The 16,624-nt window shown below is 41.5% G+C and overlaps 1 protein-coding gene across 1 annotated transcript in view; it reads left to right on the forward strand.

The window, feature by feature from the left end:
- The first annotated feature begins 7,856 nt into the window (after nucleotides 1-7,856).
- Nucleotides 7,857-16,624, forward strand: part of brinp1 (bone morphogenetic protein/retinoic acid inducible neural-specific 1) — an 85,645-nt gene continuing 76,877 nt past the window's right edge. Inside the window, exon 1 of the mRNA XM_040197620.2 lies at nucleotides 7,857-8,286. The gene's annotated coding sequence lies outside the window, so the exon portion shown is untranslated. The remainder of the gene's footprint in view (nucleotides 8,287-16,624) is intronic.

The following is a 16,624-nucleotide window of genomic DNA, read 5'->3' on the forward strand; positions in this document are numbered from 1 at the left end:
TAGGAGTTTGCAGCTGTCACGAGGAAGTGTCAATATTTATGACACGTGGGTTGCTATCTGGTACATCTGAACTTTTGCACACTTGAGCATCATGACTAAAAACTTTAAAGCCTGTAAAAATGACAAATGACAATTATTGCCATTCCCACCTGCTCTGTAGAGGCTTATTTCTAACTATTATTCATGTAGGGAAGGTTCTCTGAGCGCTCTGGAAAACAAGCTCACACTCAAAGTGTTACTATGCACACGTTCAAACCTTGAAGCTTCCCAGTACGATATCCCAGTCAATAAAGGCCTCAGTACTAGTCCCTTGTCTTGCTTGCCATCATCCACTGCCTCAGACGGACCAAAGGACTTTAACAAAGCTGTTCAGTATACTTCACTTATCACGTGGTGTTGCATCAGTATTACTATCATTACAATACATTATAAAAAACCCCAATGCTTCAAGCCCAGTTGGGGGACGAGCTAAAGCCCGGCAGGCCACCGGGCTTGCAAATGCACTGCCGGACACCCCGCTACTCTTTCACATCCCCCCCCGGTCTCCATGGCGGTGGGTTGATTGAGCCACAACCTTTCCAGTTACAAGCTGCTCTTGCCATAAGCCAGAGGTCGAGATATTATGGATTTACTTTATTTTTTAAATGAGCCAGAGACTCAAAGAAAGGGCTGGAAATCATGGTTCACAGCTACAATAAAAGTTTACAGCTGAAGGTTTATTACAGGTTTATTAATGTCAAGGGTCAATTCCATCTCCAAGCCCCATTCAAATAGGTAATACACTGAAGTGGCAGACCCTCAGTCCACACAGTAAGCACACTACTGTGGAAAGCATATGGCTTGTTTAGTTGTTGAACAGACCACGAGGGAACGGCTTTGCTTAGATGCCTCGCCAGAGCGTATGTTGTTTCCCTTTGCATCCTTAACACTGCACCTGTTACCAGCCGCCCATGTGGACCAGGACATTCACCGGCAGGCTTTGTGTACCGTGGCGGACATAAGCGCCTTCTTCAATGAGACCCCCCCCCCCTGTCTGCCATATATTCAAGTAAAGTGTGCCAAAAAGCTTAATATATCTTCAGCTCTACAGCCACGCCATGATACGTTGTTTTGACATTCACTTGATTTGTGAATTTAAGCGATGTGGCATAGAATCACATGCACGATTCCATCTGCCTTTTGTGTGCCCCATTTCTTCAGGCACAGTGCCACTGACACGCTTTGGTTAATTGTAAAGAGTTCTCTCCACTTCCAAGCTTTCTTTTAGTTTTTCAGTCGGTGTGTTTGGCACATCAGACGCTCTTTATCTTGTTAAAAGTGCACAACCTTGAACTTAGGAACTCAACAGTCCCCCTGACCATCTGTCGTTCTACAATTTATTTCATCAGAGCTCCCAGTAGTCAATTCTCCGAACAATATTGCTTTTCTTCTGCCTATTTTATTTACAGAGGTTTCAGCCTGCCGTTCCGTAATGGTGCATTGTCTTCTATCTGCGCTCATCTCAAATGCATAGTTACACTGGCCGTCTGCCTGCAGTTATTCGTAATAATACACAGTTGTCCGGGTTGTTTGAGAAATCTAGCAGTATACAGGTACACAAAAACAGGGAATCGAATAATTTGCTTGTAAATGTACTAACAGCGTAATATATGTGGGACCAACGGGCTGATCTCAGGCATCGACAAGCTCTCCTTTTGCGCTGGGTGCTTAAAATATCATCACGGCTCAAATTAGCACTTCATTAGCAAAAACAGGTCTTTAACAATGGCGCAACAAGAACAAGAATATACAGGGTTTTTTGCAAATGAAAGAGCGGGGCATTAAATGAAACGTCAAAATGATTAAATGAATGTGCAAACAAAGTGACACGGGTGTAATATGCTTCAAAAAGTGCCCAGAGCTGGGGAATAAGCAGCGCTATGTAGAATGATGAGTGCGTTCCCACGCGGAAAAAAGACAGGGGAGCAGAATACATTCAGAAAAATGAATGAAAAGGAAGCCATGGAGATTCAGTATGTAGTTGGAGGGAAAACAGGAATCCTTAGGACAGTAGGAGTAGCTGTCAAGTGGAAAATGGAAAAGTGGGAGGCATGACATTTCTTCTACAACAACGCATTGTTTGCGAATGGCGAGCTTCAGCCTGGTCCACAGCACGCCGCTGATCGGGCAGCCTTTGGCCACGTCCTAATCACTGCTCAATTATTTAGACTGAACAACTGCTCCCAAGGCTGTTTTTTGGTTTTCTTTACCATTGCAATCCCATTGCATGTGTTTGTTTTCTTCTTATGTCTCAAGCGTGGAAAAGAAAAAAAAGAAAGCCGACATTTTCCTGTTTTAAATTACATTATTTGCCAAGAGCAATGAGAGGAGAGCGCGTGTTCGCTGTAGTCGGCAGTCACAGGAGTTTAAATCTTAATTTGGCAGAGATTCCATGTGATAACCGTTGTCTAACATCATGCAGGTGAATGAATGATTCTCTATTCAATAGTCAGCAAGGTAGGGTGCATTTTTTACACCTCTTCGTTGCTAAATAACTTCCCTGACCATGTTCGAGGATTTCAACCTACAGAGAGCAGAGCAGCAGCTGTTTCCTTTCATCTGTGATTCATAGTGAAATTATTCTTAGACGCTACATAACGCTGCTTATAATAACCTGTCTTTGCATTCCAAACTGGCTTTGCTATAACAATGCACTAAATGTACCATGGCTCCTTGTTCCCCTTTGTGTTTGGCTTTACCGACATGGCGCCTGAAACGTGTTTTCTTAACAGCTCTGGAATAATGCTAAAACAATAGTGTTTGCAGCCATGCATTAATTAGTTTGAAAGCATTTATACGGCATTTACAATGGGATCTTATTTGTGATTTCTTTAGATAATATGATATACACCCAACTAAAATAATGAGTTATAAGGGTTTTAAATATACACAAATATATACAGTACACAAATGTGGATAAATGCAAATTGTTGAAAGACAAAGACAGTAAAAAGGGTTGTGATGATACAGAGAGACAACACAGACTTTATCCCAGCAGCCAAGTACTCAGTTACGTATTCAACAAAGTCATTCAAAAACACAAAGCAGGTTGTTGAATCTAGCTCAGAACTCAAGAATTTTTTTCGAAGAAGGCCTCAAACCTTTTCAATGCTCTCCTTTTTTGGCTTTTTGACTCAGTGCGCACTCTCCTTTGGAATTATCCTCCTCTTTTGTGCCAGATGGGCAATTTGAAATATGGTTACTGCATGCTGAGCAGCCGCCCACACACTGTCTTCAACATTGCCACATGTGGCGAGATTACCTGTAACACGACTCATATTATATACGTCATTCCAGGTCCTTGTCACGAAGTTTAAAACTTTCCATGCATTGTCATCTGTGACTTTGTTAGATTAGATTTAAACAGTTATTAAGTTACAGCATCATTATATCTTGAAAAGATTCAAGACAGTTATTCTTAGTGATCTCATTGTGTGTTGTTATCTTGCTTTATTGAAATGGCCGGGCTGGCTGCATGCGTGCTACATGCAACGCATGATTATGTTCACAGCGAACTGCGTGTTTTAACCCAAACCGCCATCTTCTCTTATGAATCCGCAACATCTTATGGCGTTGCAATGTTGGGATCTGGTAGGCTGGCTGTCTTATTACTGTGAAAACCACCTGAAAATATTTTTTTTATTTTATTTTCATAGAGTAGCAGACTATAATGATGTCATCTTCATTCATCTGTATTCCTCCAACTTGACCCACCTTCCCTCACCCAGCGGGAGATAAAAACCCTCATGACTGATGGACCTGCTGGCTATTTGGACATCTGTCTTTTCCCTCAAAGCGCTGGCATGGAGAGGTCTGGGTACAGTGTGACAGGCTTTTGCAACAGCATGTCCTAAGAGCGGGTAGTGAAATCTCTGTGGCCTAAGCCTCAGAGATCAGCCATTAGTAGGTTGTCAATCTGGCAACCACCAACAGTCTTCTGGGCAGGTAGGAGGGAGATTCAGGCCACGGCTTCCAACAAGGTGAGATCATTACAATCCAGATAAATTTAGCTCCTGTGAGGGCTCGTGCTTCTGAATATGACACAATTATTATAGTTGTGTGGTAATGGAGTCAAGTGAGTACAGTATAAAAGTATACTGTATATTGACTTGACAGCTGTGTCCCCAGAAGGCTCTGAGTTCTAAACCTGGGTCATATTCGACATTAATGAACACATGATCACCAATAATGAGAAGCTGAAAGGCGTGCCTGAATGTTTCTCCTTTAATTCTGTGTACTAGGTTCCTAGTAGTCGCAAATTAGGCTTTGTGGCTAACAGGGTGTTACTCTTAGAAACACTCACACTCTAAATCCACCTTGATGGGATTTATTTGACTCATGGCTTACACCTAAAAGTATGCAAATAGAGCTTCATTAAGGATAAACAAAAAAACAGTCTCCGTGAGACAAACTTGTGTTTAAAATTGAGGTAATAAAGTAAAACATGGGGACATTTTCTCAGACACGTAAAATCAGATAACTTTTGGTATCCAGAGGAGGAAGTTAAAGGCCTTTCTGCATCGCGTTTACTTTTCAGACTTAGAGTTTGTGACCTGGACATCACCAATGATTCAGATTAACAAGAATGGGAGATAGTGCGCTTTCTCGACGGCCTTGTAATACTACGTGTTTGGTTTGAAATGAATTGTGTGGTACAAAATAAATGTCAGGTCACACTTTTAAATACTTTAAAAACCTTCTTTTCTTATATATTTTTCTTTCTTTGCAGTATGTTGCCCTCTTCTTTCAATGGTTATGTTTTCTTCTGTGCCTTTCATACCATTTCCCTCTGGAAATAAGACATTTAAAATCCCTTTTACGCAACACTCAGCTTATCATCAACCAACCATACTCCACATACGCAGTGCACAGTTGTGTTGAATGAACAACGTATCTTCCTTTAGTCTTGATATACAATTACCTTGTATAAGGGCTTATGTTTCATACATAGGCTGACAATTACATTGTTTTAAGGGTCAAATGAGTTCCTATAAAAAGTCTCAGAATATTGTGGCAGACAAAGTAAAAGGGAATTTTCTAATTTAAAGACCAACAGAATTTATAAAAGTCACAACTTCAATGATCCCAGGAGTATATTATTTCTACTAATGAAAAAGGCAACTTGTCACGTGTCACCACCACTTCCAGGCTAATGACTGTGTAATGGCCCCATTCATCCATTTAGCCTCATTGAGTTCTATGCAATGCTAGCACCGCTAGGTGCTTTGCCTGTCGGTGGAAGCTTCAATCACTTGACAGCAAGTGGACCAGTTGAGCGCTAAGCTGGCTGGGACTGCAGTTGATGGAGTGCTGTCAAAATAGATCCCAATTTTATAGTTTTCTACCTGCTTGGGTTTTGAGCTACAATACAAATTTGAAATCGTTGCATGATGTCAAGTATACGAGAACGTTAAACGTTTAGACTCACAGGATGATTCACTGTGCAACTTGTAATTTTATGTCCTGTTTTACTTTAAAACCAAATTGGAATGGCGGGTGACATTGTCGTTAATTATTTTTACACACTAAGTGGGCTACACGCTCGCCCTCTTAAACAATATTTTTGAGGTGGTTTGAAATGTGATTCCAACTCCATCTCAGTCTGGTCAATCTAATTGGTCCAAATTGTAATCAATTGTCCCGAGGACTACATGTCCCCACCAGTCAGGACTTGTACCGCACACCTTAAGCTAAACAGATAAACCTGCCATGACTGTTGAATGGAACATCCTAATATACTAACCTCTACTAACCTCCTGCACCACACATTTACAGCATGATTGTTTGCAAAGGCAAAAATGTATGATCTCCATCTCTCATGCTTTAGCGTCGCTTGTGACAAAGCTATATAGATACAGACACCTTCCTCGATGCCACGGCCACCCACATAGATGGATTGGTGATAAATGGACACACAAAGGATAACAGTCAGTCTTTAAGATCTAATTGGAGATATTTCCGTAGAGTCTAACATGTAGCCTAATTTACTGCAGCTCTAGTCTAATCTGATAGTGTAATTGTTGATTATTTTTATGATTGGTAGGGTCATCACTCGTATTAATTAATTGTGATACTACTTGTAAATAATTTGACACAAATAACAACCAAAACATAACCCCTGCAAATAAAAAAACGTTTTAAAAATGTGGCTTTGAGAAGAACTTTGGATTGACCACATATTGAAATGAGGCTGTTTATGTTAGAAAAGGTTTTCTCTATTGTAATACTTTTACAAAAGGTGAAGAGTATAGACTTAACAATAGTAATAATCACACAGTATGTGGGCTTTTCCTAGATGTCACTTTAGAATAATGACAGTAATTTTACTCCCACTAGAACAAAAATTACCGGGTCTCTAGTTGAGTTTGGCTTTATATGGATTCAAATTTCTTTGATCTGTAATCAACAAAGAAAATCTTTGTATTATTATATTGCCACCTTGCCAGCTGAACAGCCTGTAAAGCAAGTGGTGAATAAGCTCGTATCAAACTAGTACAATGAATATCATTAAGCAAAAAAAAAATGAATAATGGATGTATGATTCATACACTACTATGTCTAACGCAGTAGTTGGGATGTTTTTATATGATTACTCAAAATGATGCCCAAATGTCTTAGTAAGTTTCCAACATGTTGGTATTATTCTCAGACCATTACTGTTTTCAAGATTCCTCAGTGCCAGAGCCAGGTTGGTATCAGTGATTGTTAGTCTTCAAATGCAATTCCACCACCACACGTTTTACTTTCACATCAAAAAGCTGTTAAAATATATTCTTTGATATTAATTGAAATCTAAATCTATAGTTTATTTAGTCCGTCTTAATAAGTTTTCAAGCCTTTCTTTCAGTTCTTTCAGTGCCCAAACAATATGTATAGTGAAGAAACTCAGAAGATAGAATTGGAATAGAACATATTCAATCTTATGTTGTCCTTCAAAAAGGGACAAAAAAAAGAGTATGAACTCTAACAATACTGAATCCAACCTTAGAACATCTGGTATTTGCATGGAACTGTAGAATGTATTCTTCAAAGCAGGTTGTCAGAAGCGGCACATTTGACAAAGCAGTAAATTCTATGGCATTGTCCTTGGTAAATGGACTCGGGAGACATAACCTTTTATTGAGCCTTTCTTGGCCTCCGACAAAGCGCTGAACGGTACATGACGGCATCCTCACACCCGCGCGCGTCCACGGCAGAACTTCTCTACCTTCTCAGCACCATGGACAGCAAACCAACAGATCCCGTTGGGTTTCAGAGACATGTAGTCCTACCAACAGAAGTTTACCCTTATCTCTGTGTTTCAGCACCATGGACAGCAACAACGTGATGTCCCCCTTTGGTAACGTTTCAAAAAAACATAATTTGTTCCATTCACACTTTTAAGCTACTTTTGGAGATAAGCAGAGTCCACAGAGCATTGGCTGTGCGTGTGTGTGTGTGTGTTCTTCTAATTGTACTTTAACACACCGACACAGTCACGTTGACATGTACGCGAAGCACACAACCTACACGTGGCACGTGCATTCACCGACTTCACTTTTCACTTTCAATTTCCCCCCCAAAATCTGTCATACCCAAAATCAGGAGGCGGATCTGCCGTCGCGCTTGGATTCCCCCCCCCCCCCCCCCCCCCCCCGTCGATCGGACACGGTCACGCTTGTTTGTGGCGGTCAACCGGCAGCCTTATTGTTGTAAACCGTTTTCCCCGTCATCAAAGAAAAGTCACGACACTTCTTCTTATCCTCATCCATCCTCAGCCTCCACCCCTCCCTGACTGCCATGACCGTCCTCTATAATACGAGACTGTGTTCTTTGTACCTCCCCCTTTTTCTCGCCCTCAGTCTGTGTATCCCAGCCTCCCCTTCCTAGACATCCATCCCACACCTCTCCACCCGCAAACGACTCCTACGGGGAGGGGAGAGAGAAAAAAAAAGAAAAAAGAAAAGAGAACGGAACAGTTTGAAACACGTCGGCATAAATCTCACATCCAGAGCTCCCTCTTCTCCTTCCCCTCCTGACGGACTTCATTACTTTATTCCTCTGCGCGCCGATGCCCGAGACCACGCCGAAGCGAAGGATTTTCTCCCCTTGAGCATGAAAAGGATTGCAAAATCATCCGCAATTCAACATCACCGGCTGAGCCACCAGCATGAGCACTGGATACGTATGCTCCAGCAGAAGTTGTTGGCTAGAGAACTAACCCGTCTCGGAGCACAGATACAGCTAAGAGGGGAGAGTCAGTTTTAGGTAAGTCCGGTTATCCCGTCATGGAGCAGTAACGTGGTATGAGGGTTATCCAGCTTATACGTGTGTGTTTTTTATTTTTTTGTCTTCTCTTTTTCTGTTCATCGATGACCACGAGGCAGTAGTTTGGTAAGCAGGGCTATATATTGTGTCGATGTTGCGTGGTCAGCACGGTGCCGATGTTAGCCGGTGATGTCCTTCTAAGGATGGAGGCACATTTGTTTCGTCTCCTCTGTGAAAGCTAACCTTTTTTTTTTTTTTTTTTTTTGAAACAGTCGGGCGTTCAAGTGCTGCCAAGCTCCGCCAGGACTGAATGTCGACGGAGCGTCGAGAGGCTATTAAAAAATAACACCGGGACTCTCGTAATCTTATAAACCCATCATCTCCGAACATTATGCAAATGAGTTATCCTCCCGATCATGTGCGCTCGACCGCGTTCTCTCTGCGCACGTTGCCGAGGACCGCATCCTCCCGCCGTGATGGTGCAGAAGTGCGGATTGGATTGAGGGGGGGGGGGGGGGGGGGGGGGGGGGGGGGAGAGCGTCAAGCTATTGGCACTGAAAACGAACACGGGATTTAAAAAAAAAAAAAATTGTTTAGAGAGACCATGCTCTACGGTCGCAACACTCAGGAGGTGCAGGTGCATAAGCGGCCCTTCAGCTCCCCGTGCAGTCCGCATCCATCAACGTTTTGTCTCAAGCTCATTTTCAGTCACTATTTTACATGAATGTTGATCAATTCATCCCGGACACTGTATCGTGCTTAACTAAAAGTCAGTGTCGGATATCAGGTTGTGTGAAGAGTTGCGCGTCATGCATCCTCGTCATCGTTTCTTAATAATATTTCTGTAGATTTCCGTGTTTTTGGATGCATCTGGAATGAATTCCGTGGAAGGCTGCAACGGTGCTTTTGTGAACGTGCAGATGTGTGCTGTACGTGGCTCTGCGAGCGCGTACATGTGCGCGTGGACACCCTCACACACACACACACACACACACACACGCGTGACACCGGTGAGGCAAAGTTGCCGTTCCGTGTTCCCTCAAGTTGTTTTGATTGCTGTTCCACTGACAAACTGCGAGGGGAGCTCATGCTCTTTTACACCAGGTGTCACATCGTGGCTGAAGGCGAGATAACGTGATGCTGATACCAACTCTATGAAACGAGAGAAGCGCCTTCTGTTCGAATTTGGTCCCGAAGCAATTTTGTGCACCCCCATAATCGCCACTGCAGGTTTTATTTTTTTTTGGTGTGTCAACACAAACTCTTTGGAAACTCCGAGTTCTAAACGCGTAATTTGTGCGCATATGTGCAGACAAGTGGTAGTTTATGCATTTACGCTCGCAAGGTTCACAGCACAAGCTATTATTCCAAATTTTAAAAAAGATTCATAGGACCAACCGAAATATGATATAGCTTTGCCTTTGAAAGAGATTCTGTGTGGCAACACAACTCTGAAAGAATCATCCAATACTGAATGAAAAGATACATTTGAGCTTTAATGTTTGGCCTTGACGTTCTATTGGCAGTTCATCAATGCATAGTTCAGTATTCTTTGGCGTTCTTCTCCGTGTGCAGGACAGACAATTACATTAGCAGTGGAAATGGCAGAAGAAAAGATGCTTCTTTTTTTCAGTATGCCTCTTTCAATCTGCTGGCCTTTTCAATCGTAAGAGCCCCGGCAACATGTAATCATTTTCAGAGGGAGAGCTTTCCACATCACATAGCCAAAATGAAAATGCCACCAGTAGCTCAAAGCTATATTTGTGTCATGGCTTTGGACCACCAGATGTTGATGATGCTTTCAAAAGACAGTATTCAGCAGCAGAGCTTTTTTCTTTTTTTTTTTACAGTCTATGGCTTTGCAACTTATCGATGAATTATCTATGAAGCATGTGGCAGCGATTCTTGACACGCAAGGAGGAAAAATCGCTCAAGTCAATCAAGGAATGGCTGATACAGTATATGCATTCACTTTTTGCGGTGAATATAGATAAGGATAAGGTTATGTACAAACTGTCCTTGTGGTGGACAGAGAGCAGTACCAGTGATGCATTGGCAGAACCCACCTGCTCTTTCCCGTCACTGTCTTTTGTGTTGTTGTATTGGCACAGCATTGTTTTAATGTGGGAGCTGGCTTGCAGCTGCAGCGGATAGAAGGCTGCCTCCCAGGAGGTTCAAAAAAGAAGAACGAAAAAAAACCCTGTTTGTATCAGAAAATACAACAATAGGGTCACAAAATGACACGAGGCAAAATCTCACAGGCCCGTGTGCCTGCTTACAATGTTTTGGAGTGACAGCTGATCATTTGAACCCTGCGAGGGGCTGTCTGACCCGTGTGCTGCTGCTATCAGTCCCACCAGACCACATGGAGCTGAACTGCACATTGTAAAGAGGGAGGTTTAAAAAGAATTGTCACGTGGCAGCTGAAGTGGTTCATTACGTTCTTGCACACCAACTCCAACCACGTTGAGCCGTGATTAACAATTCCAGTAGGAAAGTTTGTCTTTATTTTTATTCTCATTTCTTTCAACAGTCGTCTTTAAAAAAAAAGTGAAAACCTTTATGTGAATACCAGTCCTGTCTCCCCCATGCAAATATCAGAAACTGCACCCAAACACTGACTGAAACATTTTGGAAATTCAATTTGGCATTACTGCTTTTCCGCGGTTTTGTTTTAGTTCCCGGAGCCACACGTTTCCGGCCTCTTTGTGAATCTTCGGGAAGCTGAAAGCGGGCTCAGAGAAGCATCACAATGGTCTTAATTGCGTTGTTATAAACTATTTTGGCATTCAACTCTCACACAATTCGTCACGTGACTGCAGTGGCTTCCGTCCAGCCTCTCTGCGTCTCCCTCTTTCTCTTCGTTCACAGCAGGAAAACACAATCTAATTGTGTGAGCAAAACACAAGCACCATTTTATCATACAATCAAGAGGTGAACTGCACATCGAGAGTTAGCGAACAAAAATGAATTATCTACCGGACTAATGTGTAAATGCACTTTCAGATCCTGAAATTGAAGCCTGTGCCTGTTTGCCTCCGTCTGACTGCTGATGAACCTGAATATGAAGTTATGTAAAAACCATGAATTATTAAGTCCATTTGAAGGAGCTGTATTTTAGAGTTATGCAATGGAATAGTAGTTTTGGAACAATTTCTTGTGTTGTGTTTTTAGTTTAGCGTTTGTCATGAAAAAGTACTGCAATAATTTGACCGCTATCCAAACAGCAATGGTTGGTGAATGTTTGAGTGAAACGAAATCCTTCTTACGTACTATATCTTCAGATTTCTTCTATTATTCATCTTGACCTAACATTTGGTGGGTGCCATGTATAGAAAAGTGATGCTAAATTCTCCCAGTGTCATTGAGCACTGCCAAAGAGCTGCGTTATTTCAACTTAAATAAATGCCAGCTGTGACAACACAGTAATAACTACAGTAACTGATCTTAATGGTCAGGGGATAGCTGGGGATAGCTGTGGTTACACATCCATTTGAGTTTGCCGGCCAGTGTTACAGAGAGCCGAAGAGGGAGAGAGATGTTTTGATTTGCTGTGGTCTTTCACATCACTGAACGGTAGAAGATTGCACTGGCTGGCGATTACACTTTTACCTTTTAACTTAATTTGCTTCACTGTTGCCTCCCATACTTCCTTCAGCAATGTAATTCGATCTAGTCCAGTCTGGAAGTTGTGTCTGAGGTATAAATACAACTTAGGACTCAGTGTTCAGCTGGAGCCCAACTTTAACACTTTCAAAATATGTTACTTCTCACTAAAAGAATGTCATTGTTGGATTCTACCAAATCCACTTGCGAGAACTGAGTCACGGGAAAGCTCCTTCAATCATTAATTACATACGCTTTATTAAGAATGCATTGTATGAATACCGATAATGTAAAAGGTGTAGCTGGCAGTGACTTACCATCTCTGCATTCCCCCTCCCTCCTTCCCGTTTACCCTCACAGATCCAACAGGCTGGTTTTTAGAAGAAGAAAAAAAAGATTAGCCCTAAATGAGTGTGATGTCTTTGGAAGATATTTGAAAAACAGTGTAAAAGCTGTAGCTGCACTGTGTGAGTCTTTGTCTTTATAATTGGTTCAGGTCAATTTAAACGGACAAGGCTGTGATGGGAATTTCACATCTTAATAAAATTGAGCCTCTCTTAGAAATCAATTTGCAGGTTAGGATGTCTCTGGACAATTGTCAGTGTGATGTTGCAGGGAACCCACTTTCAAGGATTTAAAGAGGTTGAAACGGATTAAGTTGGAAATAAAATGACCAAAATGTGGGTCTGTTTGATGTTCATGTTCAACTACAGGAGGGCCGCAAACTTGCCTCGCCACTTATGCTTTGTTTCATGGTCAAAGGATGATAAAGTGTGTCTCTGAGGCAGTATGTCTTCATTACTAAAGCACACAAACCAATAATGGGATTTTGTTTGGATGTAAACCTTATTTTGCATCAATTAATACATGTCTAATTGATAGTTTTAATTGTGTCTAAACCTGGACTTCCACATTTACTTCTATAAACAAATCTAAAGCTTATATATATAAATGTATTTCTATGACTCAGCTAAGTCTCTGCCAGTGTTAAATAGCCTCAATTTAAGATGTGCACAATCATGGGAGAATAATCATTCTGAGGAATTTTAATTAGGCCTCTCACAGAGCAGGTTTAATCTTTTCCTCCCATCGTCATGCTGACTAGCAAGCGAGAAGCACTCTCTGCTGAAACATTTTAGGTACCTCCAATTATTCCTGAAGAATAAAGAAACATTTGCTAAAACATTTCAAATAGTCTGCATAGCATAATAACCAGCCGCGATGCAAATGAGAATCTTCTATTTTCAGTGCAAATTGTGTCCCAATTTCAAAGAATTGACCAGCTGAGGAGTCATTAGGGAGAGAGGGTGGATTCATTGACTGACCCATGACCAATGTGATGCTGGTGAGTCAATGTACTGTTGGATAACATCAGTGGCTCTCAGCATTGGTGACCTATAATGCATCCGATTTGAATATTTAAATTGGGAGTGTGATCGTCAAAGCATTCTTATCCGGCTAAGCCGCTGGGAATGGATACATTAACTTCACAATTGTCGCTTTCTCATATGATCTTATTGTAGATAAACTGCCATTGGATCAGCATGTGTATAGAGATTTAGAATCCACAGGACTATTATGTTGGATTAGTAATCACCCTGACGCTTTGATTAGGACAAAAATCAACCCAAATGAGGATCCTTCCCAAATCGTAACCATGTAGGTTCTCAAATTCACCAAATTCAACAGAAATATTTCTCCTGAAATGTAAGCGCTATAGCAAAACTAACGTCCTTTCGAGGAGTCACAGCTGATTAGGGCCATGGACTCCACAGGGGGAACATGTACGGCCTGATGCAGCACATTCACAGAAGTACCAACTTAAAGATTTTGTCCATGTACCCGACCTCGGCTGTGCCTGTAGACTGTATCTGCGTGTGCATGCGTCTCTTGCACTTTAAACATCTTTTAAGTGGCTGGGGCTGAACATCTGCCACGGAAGACATGTATATTAATAAGTGTTTAAACATAGATCCGTCATGTTCCCTAACGTCAGTGCCGCATGTCCCAATAGATGAACCATTAGCACATTTGCATTCCGAGTACGTGAGTTTTATTGCCTGAGCACGACATCCTGTCACACTTAGCTCGGGGACATGGACAAGCGACTCATGCATATTTGTGATAATTTGGCATAGCCTTCAGGTGTGTTGCTATGGTAACTGTTATAACCTTGCACTACATCTTCAACTCGTGCTCGTTTGTTTGGTCAGCTCAATTCACACTTGTCATTCATGCAATCATTATTATATATTCACCCAATGAATGGATGATGAGATCTAAACATTTTTTTTAGCTGGGTTTCATAATGATTGTTAATTTAAAAGATGTTGTGCATCTCTGGCAGTTAGATTTTCATGTTTTTCTTTCTTTTAAAGACACATACAAACCTGAGGGCTTAAAGATTGTTTCATACATGTTTATTTATGAATTATTCTATATACTATAAATGATGTATATAAACAATATAGTACATCACCTGCAGGCATGCAAATGTTACTATTATTGTTTGGGCTCTAGATATTTTTTATTTTTTGGTAATTATTGAAGTAGGGAGATACATGCAAGGCTTGATGTAATTGCAGCTGTATTTGCTTGAAAAAAAAAAATGGAGTTATTTAGACATTAACACGTTACAAATGGAAAAATTTGTTCTAAAGTATTTCTCAGTCAAAAACATGAGAAATACCAAAGGAGAGATCATAGTTAAAATATGTAATACAAATACAAATTATCTAGAAACTTTGTAGGACAATCTTTTGGAACAGATTGATGGACTAATGCCAAATTGCAAAAGAAAAAACACATTTGTGCACTGTTTTTTAAGTAATATTTTAATTTTTACTTTAATTATTAATTACATGGCTTAATGTTTTTATAAGTGGAAATATGCTTTGATATGGCTGCTGCTATTTTCAGTGTTCACATCGAATTAAATTTGCAAAATGGCATAAATTTGCAGCATATTACATTAATTAACCCACCTCTGTTCTGTGCCTGTTACAGGCTCGATCGCTTCAGGGTTTGTCTAGCTTTTCTTGAAAAGTCCATCTTGAAAATGGCGTCGTAAGCATTAGTGCGGCCAGATCGATCTCTTCTCCTGCGTCAGCCGTTGTGGGCTGAAAAAACACAGCTACACAAATTAGCTCGTTCAGGTCGCCGCAGGGTCATCTGGTTCCGTTTGCGAGCTCGACCACCGCCCGCTTATTTGTTTAGTGAGTTCAGTCTTATCATCGGGCTACCGGTACCAACATATGGCCGATTTTCTTTGCCTTGTTGAGCTCATCTAGACCATACGAGACAGTTTACTTGCCGTGCATTACGTACTATGTTTTGCTTCGTACTTTATTTGCCATTTCCGCTGTAATATTACTATTAAATAAAGACAGGGGGTTGCAACCAGCTGGTTATTCTTTACCACTGGTGTCAGCCGCTGCCCCTAACACTGCACATGTGTAGTGTTGAGCGGAGAGGAATTCTTGTTTGTTTGTGCATCCATCATCCTGTGTGGGTTACAAACCCCTGTCGGAGCCGAGACTTTTACTGTATTTTTATTACAGCAGCTTACCTGTGTTGGGTGGAGCGAGCTGTACGGTATAGTTCTGTGCGGTATGTCAGCTGGTGCCATTGTGCCACAGTGCCGCAGCCACCCTAAGTGAGCGTATAGTCCTGAGTCCCACTGCAGAGGGGGGATGATTGGAAGGTGAATAATAGCTCCAAGTCAGTCAATTGGCCCCAAATTGCCTGAACTTACCTGCAATTTCAGCAGTGTAAAAAAAAAAAAAGCGGCTGGCGTGGTCAACTTATTTTTCCCCAGCTTAACTCGCTCAGCCCCTCACGTTGACATCGGGGCCAGGTGGATGGGGAGGAAGTAGAGGGAGAAGCAGCAGTGTGCTCGATTTATCAGTAATTATGGAGTGCTATTTTCTCTGTCTCCTATCTATGTCTGCCCCGGGAAGCAGTAGCCATTCTTTAATCTTGACACCCGGTGATCATGTAACACAAGGAAGTGGCTATTAGAGGTGGAGAGAAATTGGAGGGGGGGCCCTCTCTCCTTGTCCTCTCTTCCAGAGATGGTCACACGTATCGGGGGGGGATGCATGAGCGAGGAGAGAGAGGGGGAAAGGTGTTGACATGAGATGGTGGAGGTAACAAGGACAATTTGGTTCTGTGGGGTTCTGGGGAATTAATGGAACACCAAGGAAATCTTCAGCAGGCTTTTCTTAAGCGTCAGCATAAAAAAGACTTACCAAAAGGCGCGTAATGGTATTTGATTTTGTAACTGAATTAGAATAACTGTAATAATGTGAAATTCAGTCGTAAAGCAGTGCAGGTCTTTAAGCTGCTCCCTCTGGGCTCAAAACGCAATCAAGGAAATGTCAGGGGTAATTATATTATGCTTTGGGATGATTGTGTATCAGATAACCTAAATTAGCTCATAGAGATGCAAGGGAGGCCAAATGTTGTGTTTTAATAACCCTTTTGATCTACGTTTTAGGTTTTAACAGGCTGAAAAAACTGTAAAAATCAGTAAAAAGCTTTTTTCATAGTCTCATTTTCCCTTTTCTCTATTTTCTAATTGCTGACATGCTACAACCAGAGCAAAGTTGCCAAAAAGATACAGTTTATTATTTCTTTGTGGATTTCATCTTAATCGGGTGAAACCGGAAAGTCAATCCATTTGCAGGTCATAATTCACCAAAATATTCACAATTTGAATAACTTTAAACGC

Source organism: Gasterosteus aculeatus, chromosome 14, assembly GCF_964276395.1.
Source record: "Gasterosteus aculeatus chromosome 14, fGasAcu3.hap1.1, whole genome shotgun sequence".
Taxonomy (NCBI): Eukaryota; Metazoa; Chordata; class Actinopteri; order Perciformes; family Gasterosteidae; genus Gasterosteus; species Gasterosteus aculeatus.